The sequence below is a fragment of the Periplaneta americana genome, chromosome 13 (genome assembly GCF_040183065.1).
Source record: "Periplaneta americana isolate PAMFEO1 chromosome 13, P.americana_PAMFEO1_priV1, whole genome shotgun sequence".
Taxonomy (NCBI): Eukaryota; Metazoa; Arthropoda; class Insecta; order Blattodea; family Blattidae; genus Periplaneta; species Periplaneta americana.
The window spans coordinates 12,967,376-12,989,449 of record NC_091129.1 but is presented as its reverse complement, the minus strand read 5'-3'; the positions used below and the strand labels follow the sequence as shown (position 1 = coordinate 12,989,449).

The 22,074-nt window shown below is 34.7% G+C and overlaps 1 long non-coding RNA gene across 1 annotated transcript; it reads left to right on the top strand.

Annotated features, from left to right (window-relative positions):
• The first annotated feature begins 3,132 nt into the window (after nucleotides 1-3,132).
• Nucleotides 3,133-21,799, top strand: LOC138711752 (uncharacterized). Its single transcript, XR_011335440.1, has 3 exons — nucleotides 3,133-3,305; nucleotides 8,049-8,188; nucleotides 20,514-21,799. It is a non-coding gene; the product is annotated as an uncharacterized lncRNA (long non-coding RNA).
• Nucleotides 21,800-22,074: the final 275 nt, after the last annotated feature.

Sequence of the window (22,074 nt, the reverse complement as noted above, 5' to 3'; positions counted from 1 at the left end):
CCGACGACAATGACAATTTACTTGGACTAGTACGAACAACAATGAACTGTTAATCTTAACTAATATTTACAAAGCACTATTTACAAATCAGAACTACCAGTTCTCAGTTCACAGTTCTTTTGCCTCAGTCACTCGAGTTCACAGTATCTCGAACCACAGACCTTCAGAGACAGTTCACTGTACTCGAACTCGGGTCCCTCCAACTGCGGTCCACTGCACTCGAACTCAGGTCCCTCCAACTGCGGTCCACTGCACTCGAACTCAGGCCTTCGGATGCTGACGCAGATGCGGACGCACACTCGAGTCGAACTCCGGTACACAAGACTGGCTTGCTTGCTCTGGCTTTCTCACTGACTGGCTGACTAATCAACTGAAAACTCGAAAACTGCTGTCGTTCCTTCGCGTCCGTAATTTATAACCACAGCGACGTAGCCTCGAAGGTTCCACGCGTCTCTAGAGATGGCACTCCAGAGAAATCCAGAGCCCTCTCCTCTCTACCAGCACCAGATGCGCGCGCAATCTCGTCGCGTTGACGTAATACACCCTCTCTCTTCTCTCCACCGCGCGACGTCACTCAATGTTCCGTGGAGCCTGTGCGATCTGCTTTCTTGCGGGACGCTGGTCGTGAGTTCGAATCTCACGTCGCTGTCACAATACCATTGGCGGTGCGTCTTATTCGTTCAATGATTCAGAGAAAAACAACAGGATGCCATCGGAATGTGTCGTTTGTTGTGGTGCCCCATTCATCTTGTGCATTAACTTACACAAAACGAAAGACGACTGACGTCCGGACACGTCGTGTGTTATGTGTTTGCTGTCTTAACATGTAAACAAACCACAACAACTGTCGACGCCACAATCCACGTAGTGGCCTGCACGTTCTCCGGACCTGTCGCCACTCGACTTCTTCCTGTGAGGAACTGTAAAGGACAGCGTGTACCAGAACATTCTGACAACACCAGACGACATGCAGCAACGCATTCGACAGGCTTGTGTGTCCATTCAGCCAGCAACATGCCGGGCAGTCATACGGTCTTTCGGGGAACGCCTTCGAATGTGCATTAATGTGAATGGTCACCATTTGCAACATCTTCTGTGACTCTCAAAGCATAACATTATCACTAGGCTTCGAGACTTCGGACCCGATAGAGCAATTCAGTGGGAAATCTGCATAACGGCTTACTGAGTATAGTGATAAAGCGTACAGTGGGTGGGGGTACTGTAGAATGAATGACAAATACGCAAAGGAAAACGCTCTGGATTTGAAGGTTCTGATGAATAATTTGGTTTTCATACAAACTGTGTCTGAAACTATTACACGGTTAGAAAAGTCAGAGCAAGAGAGCCGGAAGCCCTCAAATTAATTGAAGAAATTACACAGAGAATTAATGAGACATCAAGTACACCGGTTACTGAACGTGTAAAACAGAAGTGGAAATCAATTTTATGTAAAAATAACGGATATGGAACATTGTGTAACATAAACAGCAAATTAGTGGACATAGAGTCACCCGAGAATGAAGGACTGTCTCTTAGAGACTGCAATGATGTTAAGTTTTTCGTTTTGCTCCTATAAAGTCATGCGACGTAGAGCGCAGCTTTTCACAGTACAAACTGTGTTTGGTAGACAACTGAAAATGATTTACGTTTGAGACACTGAAAATGTATCTTGTAGTACATTGCAATTCGGTACTGTAACTGCACTTCCTAAAGACAACCAATAGGATAAATGAAGAAATTAAAATTGCTACATGCTTATTTCCACCATTAACACTGTGTATAATTAAACACAAATGCTTATAAAAGACAAGAGAATAAATGCTTTTCACATTCTTTTGACATTGCCATTATGTAATGTATATTTACTTTCAGAATGCCCATATGTGTGCGTTTCCCCATACTACCGTACTCTACTCTAAATAGCAACGTTGTTACCTCAACACATCTCTACCTTTCACTACCTGCAGCGAGTCAACAACCTATAGTACAAGCACAGTAAACTTATTGTATCGGGTCCAAAGTCTCGAAGCCTGATTATCACATTGAGAGTACGTTTTTGTTTTGTTGTTATTATTGATTAGGAAGGTGACATTGTGATACATTTTTGAACTCGTCTTAATGTGTGTAATCAATGTAACATGATTAAAGTATGTAGTGATATTTGAAAAATTAATTACGTCACGTGTATCTTGTACCATAATGTAGTTACATGCACCAAATCACCACATTCATGTTAGTCCCTCGTTCTAACATAACGCTCAAAAACAAAAATTGCAATACCTATCCAAACAAAAAAAAAGTTATAATAAATGCACAAGATTAATGGGACATCCTGTATAAGAACCTAATATATTACAATGATGTTGGAAGCATTGTAAAGAACATACTAGCAGAGTTAATGTTCAAAGTTAACGTGTTATTCTACATTATATTTACATTATTTCACTTCCAAAGCATCTTCAGGTATCATAACCCCCAATTGATGATGAATTGATGAGGCATCCATGTTTGTTTAGTGATCAAGTCATCAATCAAGCAAACATTTTCGTTTACTAGCTACTACGGACTTCATTGCTATGCACTATTTAGTTTCGGATCATGACTTTTGACGTCACATCCTGCTTTTTAGATAACTAACTAGTTTACTACAGTTGAAAATGTAGCTTTGAGACGCGGCCTAATATTCCGTGGATTTACGTCAGCTATTTTACCCTGGAACATAAAAGGATAAAGTGACAGAAAATATTTAAAAAATAGACAGAGAGAAAGTAAATAGTAACATTTTCAGAGAGACAGAAGCTATGTATATCATTGCGAGATTTCTTTATCTATATTATATTCTTTTGCGATTCATTTCTGGTAAGGATACGGAAACATTATTCACATTTTAAATAAAATTGTATTACCTTGACAAAAAGTAGGAATATATACAAACCATTTCTAGGAGTATATGAAGAAGTAACGTATCACAAGCTGTCATAAATATGTAATTTATTGAATCAAACAAGTCAGATTAGGAAGCTACGTCATTATGACGCATTTATTTTCCACAAAGCATAAAATATCAGCGTGATATTTTCTGTCCTTGTGCACCCACTGCTTTCAAGATACTGGGGTGCAGATAATCGTATTCGTCAAATACAAAACGGTTTCTTACAACATTTATCTACAGTGTTATAGTCAAATGTACTGGTGAGAAGTTTTTCAAACGTTCTCTGGTCGAAACGGCGAGCAAAATACATCCAACATGTCTAACAGATACTTTTTTGCGTTCATAATTTTTGCAACTTTCTTCTCCTTCTCAGGTAATGTACTTTATTTGTTGTTACTTTTGTTACGAATTATCTGTACTTGCACCATATTTCAGTAGTTTAATATCAAAGACGGACATCTGTCGTCTCTATAGTTTTGATCTAGGGCAATTTTTTAATTCACAGTGTTCTTTGTAATATTTAACACAATTTATTTTATAAATGTAGTGTTAGAGTTTGCATATGGTTTCACTATAACTGGAAAGAGCATGAAAAATTGTATAAAAAAAACCACAGCTATCTAAATTCCGATTGAGGTCAGATGTCCGTCTTTGATATTGGTACTCATTTAGTTTTAGTTTATCTCATTACTGAGAAGAAAACTTTAGTTAAAATGAAGATAAATAATTTATTTATTGTTTATCACAACACTGCTTCAAATTCCGATTGTAAATATTATGATTTCTGATTTAATATAAAATATTTTACCTTTGTTCATCATTTAATTCACTGATTTCTGGATAAATATAGTTATATTTAACACATAAAACTATATATTAGAGTAAGGGAGGGTATTGTCGGATACCATTTTGATGTTTCAAAATAAAGGGAATTGAAAAAAGTTAGAACTGGAATTACTTAGTATTATAACAACCTCTTGGGGTTCCTGCAGATTGTACATAAGTATTAGGTAATTTACATAATACGTATTTGCTGTATAACTTGCAAAGACAAAACAGAAATAATATCATCACTGACAGAATGGGAAGGTAATGTCGGATACATTAGACATTATTATGTAGGAGGTATGATAATGCATTTAAAATAATATATTGCATATCAGAAACTATTACAATAGTGTTCTGTTTAGCCAACTGATATGCAAGCCTTTTAACATCATTTCTGGTTCATCCAAAATATTTTCTCTCCATCATTAACATATAGTCAACTAGCTTCTCTTCAAGTGAAGCTGGGAGTATTGGTTTTCGTCCAAGTTTCGATTTAACGGCTTTGGTGGGCCCAGAGTTGGACCGTACATAATCAAATAATGTTGATCGAGGTACATTGAATCTTTTGGAAGCAGCAAGATAACCCATTCTTTTCTCCCGTACTGCGACAATGGCATTTACCATGTCTTCAGACTTCCATTTTTTTCAGACTGAATCTCTTTTTTCTTTTACTTTAGGCATCTAAAAATATCAGAAGAAGAAACAATTCGTTACTTCATAATATTCGATTAATTAGAAAATTAATTACTTACATTAATTAAAAATACCCATGAGTAAAAATGTAGTGGTTTGTTATAGAAAACATATAAATGGGTTTAAAGCAGCTTTTATGTAGCGAGCAGCATTGAAAGACAGCCGACAATGCCCTCGGCTAGTATCCGACATTGCCCTCGGCTAGTATCCGACATTGCCCTCAGCTAGTATCCGACATTGGCCGACTCTTCACAAACAGTAAAACAAGCCAGCTGCATGAAACATGTTGTCGATAGCATTTCTGCAATTAGAGAATTAAGAAGCCTTATCTATGGTATATCAAACAGTGCATATCATGTTGTGTAAATATAAGAATAACTTGTAACGAATAAATCACATTACTTACCCTCAAAAAGTTTTTTTTTTTTTTTTTTTTTTGCAGAAACGTTGAAAACACGCTATTCACACACAGTGAAGCACTCAACAGTAATGGCTATTCATGCAGATGTTCGTCTACTTGTAGAGAACGTAATGCATTATTTTCACATCAGATTGCACCATTCGATGGAAAAGAAATATGTTATCCGAGATTATCCGACATTACCAGACCTATCCGACAATCCCCTCCCTTACTTTAGTATCAAATAATACATTGACATTTCAATTTTCTTGACCAGTATATCACACTATGACAATTAATAGCTCGAGATTTAATTTTTATATTTTTGAAGTTATCGTTTTTCTTAAGGAAAGTACAGATACTGTAATTTAGACCTTCCCTTTCTAAGCACTTGTTAGAAGAAAAATATTATTGTCTAGTAGTAAATAACTGAATAATTTCTGAAATTCATATCACATATTCACAATTCACCATAAATAGCTAGTTCATGTGTTTCTGCCATAGTAAGAGAAGATGAAGTTAATGCAATCAGAAAGGGTATATGAATGTGTTAATTTTGTTTGTATATATTCAGGGTATATGTTTTTATCATTAATCTAACATGCAATAGAGCGAAACAGGCTGCGATAAAAGGAAATACTACTACTATTAGTAATAATAATAATAATAATAATAATAATAATAATAGTAATAATAATAATAATAACAATAATAATAAAAATAATAATAATAATAATAATAATAATAATAATAATAATAATAATAGCTATAATATCACTGTTTCATATCATATATGTTTTCATGTAATTTTCCTTCTTATTTGTCTTTTCTGTGTATTGTATATAATGTGTCTATGTCTTACGTGTTGAACATGCACTAGTATGTCATGTCTATTTCATGTCATTTTTATGTCATATACGTCCTTAAATAGTGCATTATGCAATGAGCCTATAATGATAGTAATTAAGACGCGAGGATGTTTATGAAATGAGCGCAAGCGAGTTTCATAATTTTCATACGAGCGTCTTAATTACCATTATAGGCAAGTTTCATACGACTTTTTATGTTCGACCATATTTCTAACTTGAAAGTATTCGTAAGTATTCATGTTATTCTTATCTGACGAGGAGCGGAACTGACCTTGTGCAATACCTCGTAAATTGTGAGATGTGCGCAGACGCGAAAGTATTGATTTTTTTCCGAGAAACAAATGTCATTAAGCTTGATATAATCTAGAGAGTAAAATGAACATTAATCTTGATATAACCTGGAAATTGATTTAGAAATTGAAAAACGAGATGACAAATTGAATTTATTGAATGTTATTTACAATTAACGCTAATTATTATAGTAACAGAACATAACCTTCTGCGACAGTATTGGATTTCCAGTCTCCGTGACGTTTCGCTAGTTGTCTTTCGATTGCATATCCGAGAATAATCGATACTTGCGCTTTCATATGGCTAAAATGGCGTTTTCTGATTGGTGGAACACCTGAACTTTAATGAATAGGTGTACTTTAATGAGGTCCATTAAAGGGCTACTACCAGGTGTATAATTACTACATTTCGGCATGGTCGAGCATAAACTTAATTAAATAATTTAAAAGATTGTCTAACTTCTCATAAAATACGAGTATATCAAGTGATCCACTGGATGATCTATAAGTATTGATTATTATTAATTCGATACGTTCAATATAAACACCAGAGACTCCAAAGTGTAATTCCTCACAATAATCAGATAAACTAATACCTTTGTATGATAATTCATTTTTGGCATATATAATAGTGCCTCCATTTTTTAATTTAATTCTTGAGAGTGAGTTTGCAACTGTGAAGCCCTCTAAAACAGTAAACTCCATTTCACCCTATAGAAGCAAGTGTTCACAAAGACAAATTATACTAAAATTTAAGAGATATTAATAGGCATTCAAAATCTCCATCTTATTATGCAAACGTTGGACATTCACAAAAAATATTTCAAAATCATTAAATTTGAGTTCACTACCAATGTTATTTCTGTCAGATGCGTTTCTAATTCACTGCTGGCTAAAGCAAGGAGATGCAGTATCACCTTTACTTTTTAACTTTGCTCTAGAGTATGCCATTAGGAAAGTCCAGGATAACAGAGAGGATTTGGAATTGAACGGGTTACATCAGCTGCTTGTCTATGCGGATGACGTGAATATGTTAGGAGAAAATCCACAAACGATTACGGAAAACACGGGAATTTTACTGGAAGCAAGTAAAGAGATAGGTTTGGAAGTAAATTCCGAAAAGACGAAGTATATGATTATGTCTCGTGACGAGAATATTGTACGAAATGGAAATTTATCTTTTGAAGAGGTGGAGAAGTTCAAATATCTTGGAGCAACAGTAACAAATATAATTGACACTCGGGAGGAAATTAAACACAGAATAAATATGGGAAATGCCTGTTATTATTCGGTTGAGAAGCTTTTATCATCCATTCTGCTGTAAAAAAATCTGAAAGTTAGAATTTATAAAACAGTTATATTACCGGTTCTTCTGTATGGTTGTGAAACCTGGACTCTCACTTTGAGAGAGGAACAGAGGTTAAGGGTGTTTGAGAATAAGGTGCTTAGGAAAATATTTGGGGCTAAGAGGGATGAAGTTACAGGAGAATGGAGAAAGTTACACAACACACAATTTCACGCATTGTATTCTTCACCTGACATAATTAGGAACATTAAATCCAGACGTTTGAGATTGGCAGGGCATGTAGCAGGTATGGGCGAATCCAGAAATGCATATAGAGTGTTAGTTGGGAGGCCGGAGGGAAAAAGGCCTTCAGGGAGGCCGAGACGTAGATGGGAAGATAATATTAAATGGATTTGAGGGAGGTGGGATATGATGATAGAGAATGGATTAATCTTGCTCAGGATAGGGACAAATGGCGGGCTTATGTGAGGGCGGCAATGAACCTCCGGATCCCTTAAAAGCCAGTAAGTAAGTAAGTTAGTACTAATGTTATTTACATAATCTGGATCGCTAACCATTCGTCTGTTTAAAACACTAACATTTATTACAGAAACACAACATAAAGAAAACACGACTAGCACCTGTTAAAGAAACACAGAACTTCACTTACTTGTTGAGGAATTAACTCTGTCCGATAGTTTTACTAATGACATCTCAATGTGTTAAATATCTCGAATATTCTTTTTTACAGTGCATTGTGCTAATGATACAGAGAAGTCTGCAACCCATGGTCGCATTATACTCTTGGGTACAGGAGTCGACGCATTAAAAGTGGTGGGCGGTGCGGGTGTGAAAACTGCAAAGGATGTTTTGTCTGTTGTAACAAACAACGTAAGTCTTCAACGGTATACATTTAATTTCTCTCTCTTGTTTTTGAGATTTGTTCATAAAACTACAGGGTGGGGCATAGGAACCAAGTGTTTTTAAAATAATCATAAAACAGTTAGTTTTTGTTTTCAACACATTTTATTCGTAGAACAACGTTTGTGAGAACATACCATTTCAATTATGAGCGGAAAATTACATCTGGCATGTGATGTCCGTCTGTGTTGACGCAGTGTTTAAGGCGCTGACGAAAATTCGCCTCTATTCCTTCCAGAGGATCTCTGTTGATTTGGGTGATGTGTTGACGTACTGTGTCCTTTAATTCATCTAATATTCGGGGCTTATCCTCGTAAACACGTGCCTTTAGGTACTCACATAGAAAAAAATCACGTGGACAGGTCAGGGGACCGAGGGAGCCATGGAACATCAGTAGATAAGAAATGGTGGGTACCCATGGCTCCCATGGCTCCCCATGTGACGTCAGAAGTGGGCGTGGCCAAAGTATTACGTCATAGTGGGCGTGGCCAAAGTATGGCTTCATGGAGGGGGCGGAGCTTAAAGTATGACGTCACGGAGGGGGTGGGGGGCTTAAATTATGACGTAGGAAAGGGGCGTAACGTCATAAATGGCAATCTAAGAGTTCAAGGTTAAAGTATGACGTGCAGGTATGTAATGGCATGACAAGTTCATATTGCAACACCATGTCGAAAATCGTATTCGTGTTGCGATAATGCAACACCATGTCGAAAATCGTATTCGTGTTGCGATAATGCAACACCATGTCGAAAATCGTATTCGTGTTGCGATAATGCAACACCATGTCGAACATCGTATTCGTGTTGCGATAATGCAACACCATGTCGAAAATCGTATTCGTTTTGCGATAATGCAACACCATGTCGAAAATCGTATTCGTGTTGCGATAATGCAACACCATGTCGAACATCGTATTCGTGTTGCGATAATGCAACACCATGTCGAACATCGTATTCGTGTTGCGATAATGCAACACCATGTCGAACATCGTATTCGTGTTGCGATAATGCAACACCATGTCGAACATCGTATTCGTGTTGCGATAATGCAACACCATGTCGAAAATCGTATTCGTTTTGCGATAATGCAACACCATGTCGAAAATCGTATTCGTGTTGCGATAATGCAACATCATGTCGAACATCGTATTCGTGTTGCGATAATGCAACACCATGTCGAAAATCGTATTCTTTTGCGATAATGCAACACCATGTCGAAAATCGTATTCGTGTTGCGATAATGCAACACCATGTCGAAAATCGTATTCTTTTGCGATAATGCAACACCATGTCGAAAATCGTATTCGTGTTGCGATAATGCAACACCATGTCGAAAATCGTATTCTTTTGCGATAATGCAACACCATGTCGAAAATCGTATTCGTGTTGCGATAATGCAACACCATGTCGAAAATCGTATTCTTTTGCGATAATGCAACACCATGTCGAAAATCGTATTCGTGTTGCGATAATGCAACACCATGTCGAAAATCGTATTCGTGTTGCGATAATGCAACACCATGTCGAAAATCGTATTCTTTTGCGATAATGCAACACCATGTCGAAAATCGTATTCGTGTTGCGATAATGCAACACCATGTCGAAAATCGTATTCTTTTGCGATAATGCAACACCATGTCGAAAATCGTATTCGTGTTGCGATAATGCAACACCATGTCGAAAATCGTATTCGTGTTGCGATAATGCAACACCATGTCGAACATCGTATTCGTGTTGCAGTATGAACTTGTCATGCCATTACATACCTGCACGTCATACTTTAACCTTGAACTTTTAGATTGCCATTTATGACGTTACGCCCCTTTCCTACGTCATAATTTAAGCCCCCCACCCCCTCCGTGACGTCATACTTTAAGCCCCGCCCCCTCCATAACGCCATACTTTGGCCACGCCCACTATGACGTAATACTTTGGCCACGCCCACTTCTGACGTCACTTGCCACGCCCACTTCTGACGTCACATGGGGAGCCATGGGAGCCATGGGTACCCACCATTTCTTATCTACTAACATCACCAAATATCGAAATGAGACGATTGGAAAACAGGAGGCAAAGAACTGCCATTGACTCTCTGGAGATGTGCGCCGTGGCCCCATCTTGCTGAAACCACCCATCTTGTATGGGTGTAAATGTAAATCGCCATGCAAAATCCGTCTTACCGTACGATTCCTGATTCCAAGAGCAGCTGAATGTCTTCGAGCAGAGCGGCCTGGGCTGCACAGTATCGCTTGTCTGACTGAAAGTTTTCTGGAGTACGGACTCTGTGTTGGGGGCCGGGCGATTTATTCTTCAGTATTGCGCCTTTTTTTTTAAGATTTTTTAACCCAACATAAGATTGTGTCACGCACGGGAACAGAATCATTGCGATTAATATTGAATCTGTGGCAAAACTCACGCCGTATCGAGCTCACCGACTCGCCATTTCTAACAAAACAATCATACGCAAACACTCTTCCACTGCTCCATGATGCCGACTGCAGGTGAAATGCTATGAGCCACGGAATGGAATGTCACATGCCGCACGTCTCTCCCTTTCATAATGACTGAGTACAAGCCATTTAAAAAACACTTGGTTGCCATGCCCCACCCTGTATAACAGCTTAGCAATTTATATTTATAACTAAACTGTTTTCGAAATAATGGTAGTGTCATTGCTGGTTTATGAATTTCGTACTTAATTACGCATACAATTCTATTAATTGACACTTCATAAATGTTAAGACTAGGTATGTTTGAAGAAACATTTCGATTATACAACTAAATTAATTTATTCTGAATTTAATGTATTTAATATTGAACAAATTTATAAGCAGGGAACGGATTTATATGGACTAAAAATATATGAAATATGTAAATATATATGTAGTTATTTTTACCAAAATATGGAATTAAATATGGATTTTTACCAAAATATGGAATTAAATATGGACTTAAAATTATAAAAAAATGACTATGTACGTTAAATATTGGTACATTTTAATCAAACTAAACAAAAAATATAATGGACGTACCTTATCTTCCAATGTAGTTTCAACAAAACACAATTTTTATTGTCTGTTACCATAACAATAGGTTACAAACATTTCTTTCAAGTGCTGAAAAGTGAATCTTCTTCTATTGTCTCTGAGGATAGATTTATACTGACTAAAAGAGCGTTCGACGTCACAAGAAGTAACTGGTACATAATTCAATTTCACAATGTCTGCTGGGGATAAGTCCAAGTTAATCTTCACTGTTGATTCACCACTCATCACAGCAACAACCTTTTGTAGTTCTTCATATCCAGGGTTTTTTGAAAGTACAGTGTCCACCTTAGCTCTTACTGCATCTGCAACTTTACCTCTACCACGATTCAGTTGTTCCACAGTACTATTTATAATTTCAAAACTTTCAGATAGTGAAAGGTGCCTATTTTGGAGACTTTTGAGCGTTTTTATGATGCATGAAAATGTATGCTGAATGTGAGCTAAGTCATTCTTCACACTTATGTCACAGGTAACTGTTTTCGCAGTATCAATTGAGACTGCATCTTCAGAGTCCAATGCAAGGAGAACATTGTTAATAGAGTCTATATGTTCGGCATAATATTCAACTGCTTCTAGCCATGTACCCCATCTAGTTAAAATTGGCTTTGGTGGCAATGGAATTTCAGGGTACATTTCTTTCAACACGTTAACTCTACTGGGAGCTTTGAGAAATACTTTTTTCACTGATGAAATCAACAAATCTACTTTAGGGAAATTGTCTCTGACCACTTCTGCCACACGATGAAATGCATGCGCCACACAAGTAAAATGAGTCAATTTAGGATATACAACAGATAATGCTTGTCCAGCTTTGACCATATAAGGGGCAGCATCGCTAATAAAGAATAACACATTATCGTACATAATACCCTTTGGCCACAGGATACCCATAGCTTCGTTGAACAGTTTAACTATAGTTTTGTTATTGCACTTTTCTAGAACATCACAATGTAAAAGAATTCGTTCAGAATATTGTTCACTTAACAAACCGATAACTACATTACCAACAAGTCTACCTTCTTTGTCGGGAGTCTCATCAATGGAAACCCAAATTGAACTATCTTTAATTTCATCTCTTATCTTCTGTATTGTCTCATCGTAGATGGATGGAGCATACGTCTTCCTAAGTGTTGACTCATCCGGGATTGTATGTTGAGTATATTTTTCAAGGAATTCCCTGAAGACCTTATTCTTTAGTTTGTAGAGAGGAATATCAGCAGAGATGAGAGAACGGCACAGGTCGATGTTAAACTCAGATCTTACATTCGATGTTGTTGGTTGTGTTAAAAACAATTGTCTCTGCTTGGAATTTAGTTGTTTGTTGGCCTGATGTTTACTAGTTGTAATGTGTTGTTGCACCAGGAACTTTTGTGTAGATGATACTGCACACTGACACAAATTACAAAATAATATTTTATTGTCAGTTGATAAACCATCTTCTTTAAATTCTGAAATGTAACTTGTTAGTTTTGATTTTAAATTGACTGAATGACGTACTTTTGGCATATTTACCGTCTTTATAGTATGATTTACAAAACTGAACCTATGTGTACTCTGACTGGCATTTAACTGTTGAGCTGCACAACTGAAGTCTGTTAAAAATTTTAAATTAAATTAATACAGTTTTGTAACTTACTTTCCCATTGTTGATAGGACTGCTAATTTTCAAATAACTCTGATGTTAAAGGGATTACTGAACATGTGTTTAAATCTCTATTGTTGAAATGTATTTTTAAAAGTTAATGGAATTTTGTTTTGTTTTATTGTTAAACCTAATATAATATGGACTGTTTTATATGAAATATGGAAAATATATGGAAATTAACGAAAATATGTACTAAACTCTAAAATATGGAAAAATATGGAAAATAAAAGTAGGATTTTTCAACCCTACACATTGTGAAACATAAAGATAATGCAAAATATAAATTATATTAGCTTTATAAGTAAATATGTATTTACATATAAATCCTTTCCCTGTTTATAAGTATACGCTGTTAAAATTTTGTCATAAAAATCGTAATAAGTTTATATTACAGATACATAATTATGACACAAGACGAAATATTAATTCAACATTAGTAGAACCTAAATGTCTCACATCTGCTGGTCTAAAGCATAGCATTAATTTTGGCCCTCGGTTGTACAATGCTTTAGCTAAATTACATCCAGAACTTCTAACATGCAACCCACTAACATACATATAACGAGAAAATTAGAAACGTGTTAATATCTTCAATTTGATTAAATAAATTTATAGCCTATGTGTATGTATTAATCAACCTATATTATATTTGTCCTACTTTTCACGTGCGATATTATTCTTCTCTAGTGTTAATATTATATAATTCCATTGCCGCTGAAATTTAAATTTGAGTTCCTATTTCATTTTATTTTTTATTTTTTCTATATTTCTCCTATATTAATATTGTATTATATAATTTCTGTAACTGTAATTTTAATTTTATTTCCTACTTTACTTTATTTTATATTCTCTTATAGGCTTATTAATATTATATCTGAACTGCGACCGAACACGAGCGCTGCTCATTCGGTCTCAAATTTTGTTAATACTACTGTATCTCCTTTTTCATATTGATTGTATTATTTTATTTCTATTTCTCTTGTTTGTAATTATATTCTTTATTCTGTATATTTACATTTAAATAAATAAATTAAATTAAATTAATTAATTTAATGGAAATACATACAGGGTTAGTTAAAAGTCCCGCACCACCTAAATAACTTTTGAAGAATGTGGTTCAGTGATATGAAACTTGGTATGTGAGGATAACCATATACTAAGAACTCAATAATGGTATTACAAAGTTTTTTCTACTTCCGGTTTAACCGGAAGTAACTCCAACTCTCTTATTTTAAATGGAACACCCAATATATTATCTTATTTTTGAATATTACTCATTAAGAGCTTTTCAAAAGTTACCCACACTCGATACTTCTGTACAAATTCAGTGTTGCTAAGTCAAGAAAACAGAAAAGTGTATCGAATATTAAAATAATAAACGCACCACCTAAATAACTCTTGAAGCATACGGTTCAGTGATATGAAACTTGGTATGTGACGATAACCATATGCTAAGAACTCAATAATTATATTACAAAGTTTTTTCTACTTCCGGTTTAACCGGAAGTAACGCCAACTCTCTTATTTTAAATGGAACACCCAATATATTTTTCTTATTTTGGAATAAAGCTCATTAAGAACTTTTCAAAAAGTACCCACACTTGAAACTTCTGTACAAATTCAGTGTTGCTAAATAAAAATGGAAGTGGTGCAAGATATTCCTAAAGCCTGGTTAAATCATTTCTTAAATGGTTTCTATGATCGAGTGACACATTGTAAAGCAGCTGAGGGCTACCAATTTGAACACATAATTTAGAAGGTGAGCTAGCTTTGTTTTGTTTTTGTTAAGGAAGGAGTATTTTATTATTTTAATATTCGATACACTTTTCTGTTTTCTTGACTTAGCAACACTGAATTTGTACAGAAGTATTGAGTGTGGCTACTTTTTGAGAAGCTCTTAATGAGCACTATTCAAAAATAAAAAATGTATATTGGGTGTTCCATTTAAAATAAGAGAGTTGGAGTTACTTCCGGTTAAACCGGAAGCAGAAAAAACTCGGTAATACCATTATTGAGTTCTTAGTATATGGTTATTCTCACATACCAAGTTTCATATCACTGAACCGTATGCTTCAAAAGTTATTTAGGTAGTGCGTTTATTATTTTAATATTCGATACACTTTTCTGTTTCTTTGACTTAGTAACACTGAATTTGTACAGAAGTATCAAGTGTGGGCAATTTTTGAAAAGCTCTTAATGTATGTATGTATGTATGTATGTATGTATGTATGTATGTATGTATGTATGTATGTATGTATGTATGTATGTATGTATGTATGTATGTATGTATGTATGTACGTATGTATTTATTTATTCACACTGCAAATGGGTATTTACCCGGTGGCAGTGGTAACTAATTACACTCAATAATGACAATTAATAATAAACACAACTAATAAAAAACAATAATTAATAATAATAATATTATAATAATGAAATAATGATAATAACAAGGAGCATCCTAAATTAAATGAAGCATGGTCACTTAAAATAACATTTGAAGTAAATCTAATTAATGAGTACTATTCAAAAATAAAATAATATATTGGGTGTTCCATTTAAAATAAGAAAAAAACTCGGTAATACCATTATTGAGTTCTTAGCATATGGCTATCCTCACATACCAAGTTTCATGTCACTGAACAGTATGCTTCAAAAGTTATTTAGGTGGGGCGTTTATTATTTTAATATTCGATACACTTTTATGTTTTCTTGACTTAGCAACACTGAATTTGTACAGAAGTATCAAGTATGGGTAATTTTTGAAAAGCTCTTAATGAGTACTATTCAAAAATAAACTAATATATTGGTTTACGCATATCATATATATTATTTTAATGTACCGAAGTACATATGATATTTCCATGTAGATATTCTTCGTCATCATACGATGTAAGAGTAATGGAAAGGAGAAAAATTCTCTCCGTCGCCGGGATTTGAACCCGGGTTTTCAGCTCTACGTGCTTAGTGGATAAAGCATCAGCACGTAGAGCTGAAAACCCGGGTTCAAATCCCGGCGACGGAGAGAATTTTTCTCCGTTCCATTACTCTTACATCGTATAATAATATATTGGGTGTTCCATTTAAAATATGAGAGTTGGAGTTACTTCCAGTTAAACGGGAAGTAGAAAAAACACGGTAAAACTATTATTGAGTTCTTAGCATATGGTTATGCCCCACATACCAAGTTTTATATCACTGAACCGTATGCTTCAAAAGTTATTAAGTGGTGCGGAACTTTTAACTAACCCTATATTATATATATATATATATATATATATATATATATATATATATATGCTCAAGTCTGATTGAGCTACGTGATTTGCGTAGGACTGCGTGACGTGTTGGATAGTAAATAAGAAAAATTTTTTTTTGAGCAAAAGTGAATTGGGATTCCGAAGACCCAGGCACAAGTTGGATACACTGCGCCGTCGATTTAGTGCAGGCATGCCAGAAATAAGACTCTAAACGTGCAGTTTTGTGCGCGGATTCCCGGTCTGTGCAGGCTGCATCATTCAGACTTTGCTCTTACCCTTTCTTACCTTTCTTAGCTGGAGGGATGGATAATAATCTATTCTCCGCTTCTAGGGTTTTCAGTAGACACAAAAAACGGTATTACTGGTGGTAGACCACATCATTGGTTATAGTACTGGCTTCTTCAGACAGAAGTCTAATAGATGTGTCGCATTATACCAAATTTATTAGAATCTAATGAATTGTTAATGAAATAAATCAATATATATTAGCTTGACATGTGCTGTTTCTGCAAGCAATCAAAATTTGAGTATAATAATTTCAGATCAACTAAGCTTTATTTGTCAAATAGCCGTACCCGTGCGCTCCGCTGCACCCGTTAGAAATAAATATACAGTAATTACATAATTAAAATAGGACATTTGATCCAGGGAACATTCGTGTTTGATAGAAGGATAAATCGTTTAATATGTTACTTAATTTAAATTGTATTAAAAAAATTAAAATGCGATCATTTTGATCCAGAGACCACTCATTCGGTCACAAAAATTATTTAAGGAAATACAGGAAACGAATGTACAGAATAGCCTATCAAGTTTTCTGTGCATAAGAAGCTATTTTAATCTTACCTGTCCTCGATTCACTCAGAAGTTACTGTAATAGCATTATAGTATTATGTACATCTAGAGGAACTACACTTTTCAATGGCGAATTAATAATAATTAATTATACAAATCGGTTAATTTAGCTTCCGACATTACTTCATACAAACACAGAAACATTGTCTGTAGGCTATGTTCCTATAGCTTTCGATTGTTGTTGTCCAAGGCCCCTTATAGACGAAGTCATTTGTTTTTTATTTCATTACACCGCCTTAGATGGCGTTGTTATTGTAATTTTGAAACTCATTTATCTAATTAATATCGGTCCCTATCAAACTTTTTCATAGAATAAAACTTATCGGAAATTATTTTTAAAGAAACTTTTGTTATGTAATATTTTTCATAAAAATTAATAATAAGGGAGATATTTCGATTTATTTAATTCAATCCCCCTTATAACCCCCTTTTAAATAAAATATTTGAATGCCATATAGCCTAAATTCTAAGTTACAATGAACTTAATTTATATTCCAATTTTCATATAAATCGGTTCAGCCATTATCGCGTGAGAAGGTAACAAACATCCGGACAGACAGACAGACAGACAGACATACAAACAAAAATTTCAAAAAAGCGATTTTCGGTTTCAGGGCGGTTAATTATATATGTTAGGACCAGGTTATTTTTGTAAAATCGAAAATTACCAGAAAAATTTCGGCTACAGATTTATTATTAGTAATAGATTAGGGATATAATATATGCATAGGCTTACTGTGTACTTAATACATAAGTTCAGCATATAAATGAACTTATTTTTCCACAATAGGCCACTGAAGAATATTATTGTAAAATTCTTGATATCCATGTGGTAGGTAACGCATTAGTTTGCATACAGGGTGTAACAATTTTAATGTTTAGAATTTCTGGAACATGTTCCCTGACACGTTCTACGTCGATTAAACCTAACATACCTCTACCCAAAATTCTATAGGTTTGGAGTATTTGTACCCCAAAGTTAAATTTTTGAGTTTAATTTTATCGCTGAATACTGAAAGAAGTAACACCAATTTCCGAAAGTGACATGTCTATGTCATTATTTTTATTATTACCATATTACATTTTAATATCAACTACTTGTGAGTATGAAAGAAGCAGTGCAAAGTTGAAAAAAAATGTCCTTAAGATTCCAAACACTGCACTTCTTGAAATTTGCCAATAGGCACGTGAAAATACCTGTGCACTAGGAATCCTGCGATTTGGGAACCGTGCTTGATATGCCAAAACAGCTGCTGTTGCATTGCCATCACACAGTCCACACACATGAACTATGTCGGCATATTCTTGATGTGTGTACACAAAAGGCGTGTTTTAATGGTCAAAACTCAATAAAAAGACTAGTCACAATACGGTTTATTTTTCTCACAACTGTTATTTTAAACTGTTGTCTGTTTCGTTTCCTTAGCAACCTAAACAATTTTAACTTAATTTCTCTTAAAAGTAAAATTTCCTTCATTCACTGCTTTTCAAATGTTTCTTATGTATCTCTATTTAGTAATTCCATAAAATAGGCCTTGTATAAACGGTATAATGCTTGGAGCTGCAACAAGTTCTATTTTTTCCAGCTCTGTTATCTCTGTAACCTCTCAATTTCGGATATAGGTATGTTAGGTTTAATCAACGTAGAACGTGACAGGGAATATGTTCCAGAAATTCTAAACATTAAAGTTGTTACACTCTGTATATCGTCAAGCTTCTCTCTTTGATTTGGCACGATTTTGTCTGGATATGCCAATGAAGAAGGTAAATATGGTATTCTCCTTTGTACTTACAAGCCAACATTCTCATGGGAGCAGATAAAAAAACTAATGTTTTTTCTTCCATCTTTTAATAATGTCAAAAGAAGTGCTTTCACAAATTTTGGCCACTCGAACGCAATTACGAGGGCCGTAAAAAATAAGTTTCCCTGGGGCCGTTTACAGAAAGAGAACAAAATTTCATGGAAAGTTTTATTGGAACAGATATGGCAATTGTTGGTTTATTTTTCAATGTATTCACCACCAGAATTGAGACATTTGTCTTTCAGTGGGATCAGTTTTTGTATCCTTGTGTCGTAGATGTCTGCCGTCTGGAATCGGAACCAATGTGTCGGCACATGTCTTTGACATGAGTTGTTTCTGCGCTCTTTCAGGATTTCACAGTTCTCCAAATGTGAGACGGCTATACTGAATGAAATCATAGCCCTATATGAACAGTCCATGAAACTCAAATAAGCTCATTTCGCCATACATAGTGACATGTGCTGTTTCTGCAGTCCCTGATTCAAATGTACTTCGGTTTTCCCATCTTTGTACAATACCTTAAGAAATGGCATGATGAATTTCGTACTTGAAGTGTAAATGGCCAGATAGTTTTTTGTTTCTCCTGAAATAATATTGAATGGGATTATTGTTAAATACAGTGAAACAATTAAAAATCTTGGCATTTTTATGGATAGCGATCTAAATTGGAACACTCAAGTAACACACATTTGCAAAAAAATATTTTCTCAACTTCACTCCTTGTTCCATATGAAAGAATTTCTACCACTTAGTCTAAAAAAGAATCTTATTCAGACGCTTGTAATGCCCCATTTTGATTATTGCGATTCCTTGCTAACTAATGTAAGTTCACTCTTAGCTGAGAGACTACAACGTGTTCATAATGTGTGCATACGATTCATCTGCAATACTCGTAAATTTGACCATGTAACACCTTCCCTCCAGTTGCTTTCATGGGTGCGTCTGAAGGAACGAAGAACAATACATTCACTGTCTCTTCTGTTTAGAATCATGCATACGTCTACTCCTAATTATCTGTTATCGCGCCTTCAATTTCTTACAACTCTTCGAAACCGACATCAAGCACTTCTTTCTATCCCTCATCATAGAACGTCTTTATACTCATCTTCCTATACTGTAGAAATACCTTGCCTCTGGAATTCGTTACCTAATGAAGTCAGAGACTGCCGGACTTTATCACAATTCAAAATTAAATTGGAAAATTTTGTCTTAGTTAATGTTTTTAGGTATTGCTAGAAGTATTGATTTGTGTTTTTTTTTCTTTTTTAATCTAGATTAAAATTGCAAGTTTCTTGTTTATGTAGTTAATTAGTTAGGATATATTAATTATGATACTTAATCACTCATTTAAATTTTGTGTGACTGCAACCTTTGTATATTTTTGTGTGACTTTACTTTGTTTATAGTGTTTTTTTCTCTCTCTCTATTTTTTGTGCAGCTTTATTTTGTATATAGTGTATTTTTTACTGTTTATTTCTATTATTGTATTTGTATTCCTGGTGTTGTGGAAGAGAAGGCCTGATGGCCTTAACTACACCAAAATAAACAAATAAATAAATAATAAAAAAACAAAAACAAAAAAAAATGTTTTTGGACTATGGTTGTTTTTCCAAAAAAATCCTTCAATTGTTTTGCACTAATTGCAGTTATTGCAAAGGTTTCATTTAAATAATTCTTATTTTCACAGATTCGTGAAGGCATTTTAAATTTCACCAATTCTGTCCGTAAAGATCTCGGATTGGACGCTCAACAGGCCAGAGAATTAGCGAATCATATTGCTACAATTATTCAAACTGGTATTGGAAATGGAATAAGAGGAGCGCAAACTGGAGTAACATGGGCCATGACTAATGTAGTAAATATGATACGAAATCTGATTAATCTTATTGTAGGAGCTATGAAGAACATGATGACTAATATGATGAATGGATAATGGTTTACATATTAATTAAAAGACACTATTGACCGATTTAATTCCTGCAAGTCAAATCCCTAATCCCCTAAAATTTATACAGGCTAATAGTTAAGTAAATCTTGAAATTTCTTATGACTTAAATTTATTCCTTTACTATAACACAACAGCCTCACCTAACTAAATTTAGACCTGAGATATTTTATACCGGGTGTTTCACAATTGAATCGTTCGTTGTTTAAAGGAACTAAGTCCACATTTTTGTCAATTTCATTTTTTTTATCGATTTGTAATGTAGAAAGCAAGCTGCATCTGTTGGTGTTGGAACGAACTAATCACTCTTATTCCTTGTGCTTTATTTGAGGTGGACAATCTTGTCATTCAGTGTTGAAAGGAACTAACTCCTGTAGACAGTGCTTTTCAACACGGAACGACGAAGATCCCAGGTTGGCGGCCCTGTGCTAACAGTGTATTCTGCCTCCAATATTTCGCGGGTTTTATGAGTCTGCAGAGACTGATTGTTGATTACTAGTTGTTTGTAGCATTAAATGTTCAGATTCTGTACTTGATAATATTATCAGATAATGGGAGACGGAATACACGAGAAATTGTAATCTTATTAGCCTATTACAGAAAGTCTATCCTGAAGGACGAGTTCCAATCAAAACAAGCAAACTAGGAGATGTGAGGAAAGTTTATCGTTATGTTACTACATTAGGAGATAGCAAAGATTTGTATGATGAAATATTTCAATGGCCAACGGAACAAAAAGAAAACCTACTTTATTGAATACATTAATTTATTTGTACTGTTGTTCTGTATTTACCCAAGAATAATATTGGTTAATTCAATAAAATAGTATGGATATTTTTAAAACGTTTTGTTTTCTGAGTATTCTCATTACAAAGGTGTATGACTACTGTAAACATTCTTTGTATTTTGTGAAAATAATGCATGTTACACTGCACCATGCAAGTAACATGTTTCATAGTTGATTTTTTCCTTAAGACATGCATTACAGGTGATTTAATAAATTCCCAATTTGTTCTTACAGGCCAAAATGTGTTTACATTTTTATAAATAGAGCATTTCTATGTTGAAAGAAACTAAGTCCAATGACGTGTTTCCTAGATCAGAAAGATTCTAATGACTGTGTGAATATTTTTATGAGTCTAAACTAATTCTGTATGTCTATTTTTATGTGCAAAATATATTTTGGTTTAATCTTCGATAGATTACTCACAAAACAGTTTTTTTCGATTATCTCAAAACTTTAAAAAGTGGACTTGGTTCCTTTCAACAATAACCGATTCAATTATAGGAACAAACTATATAC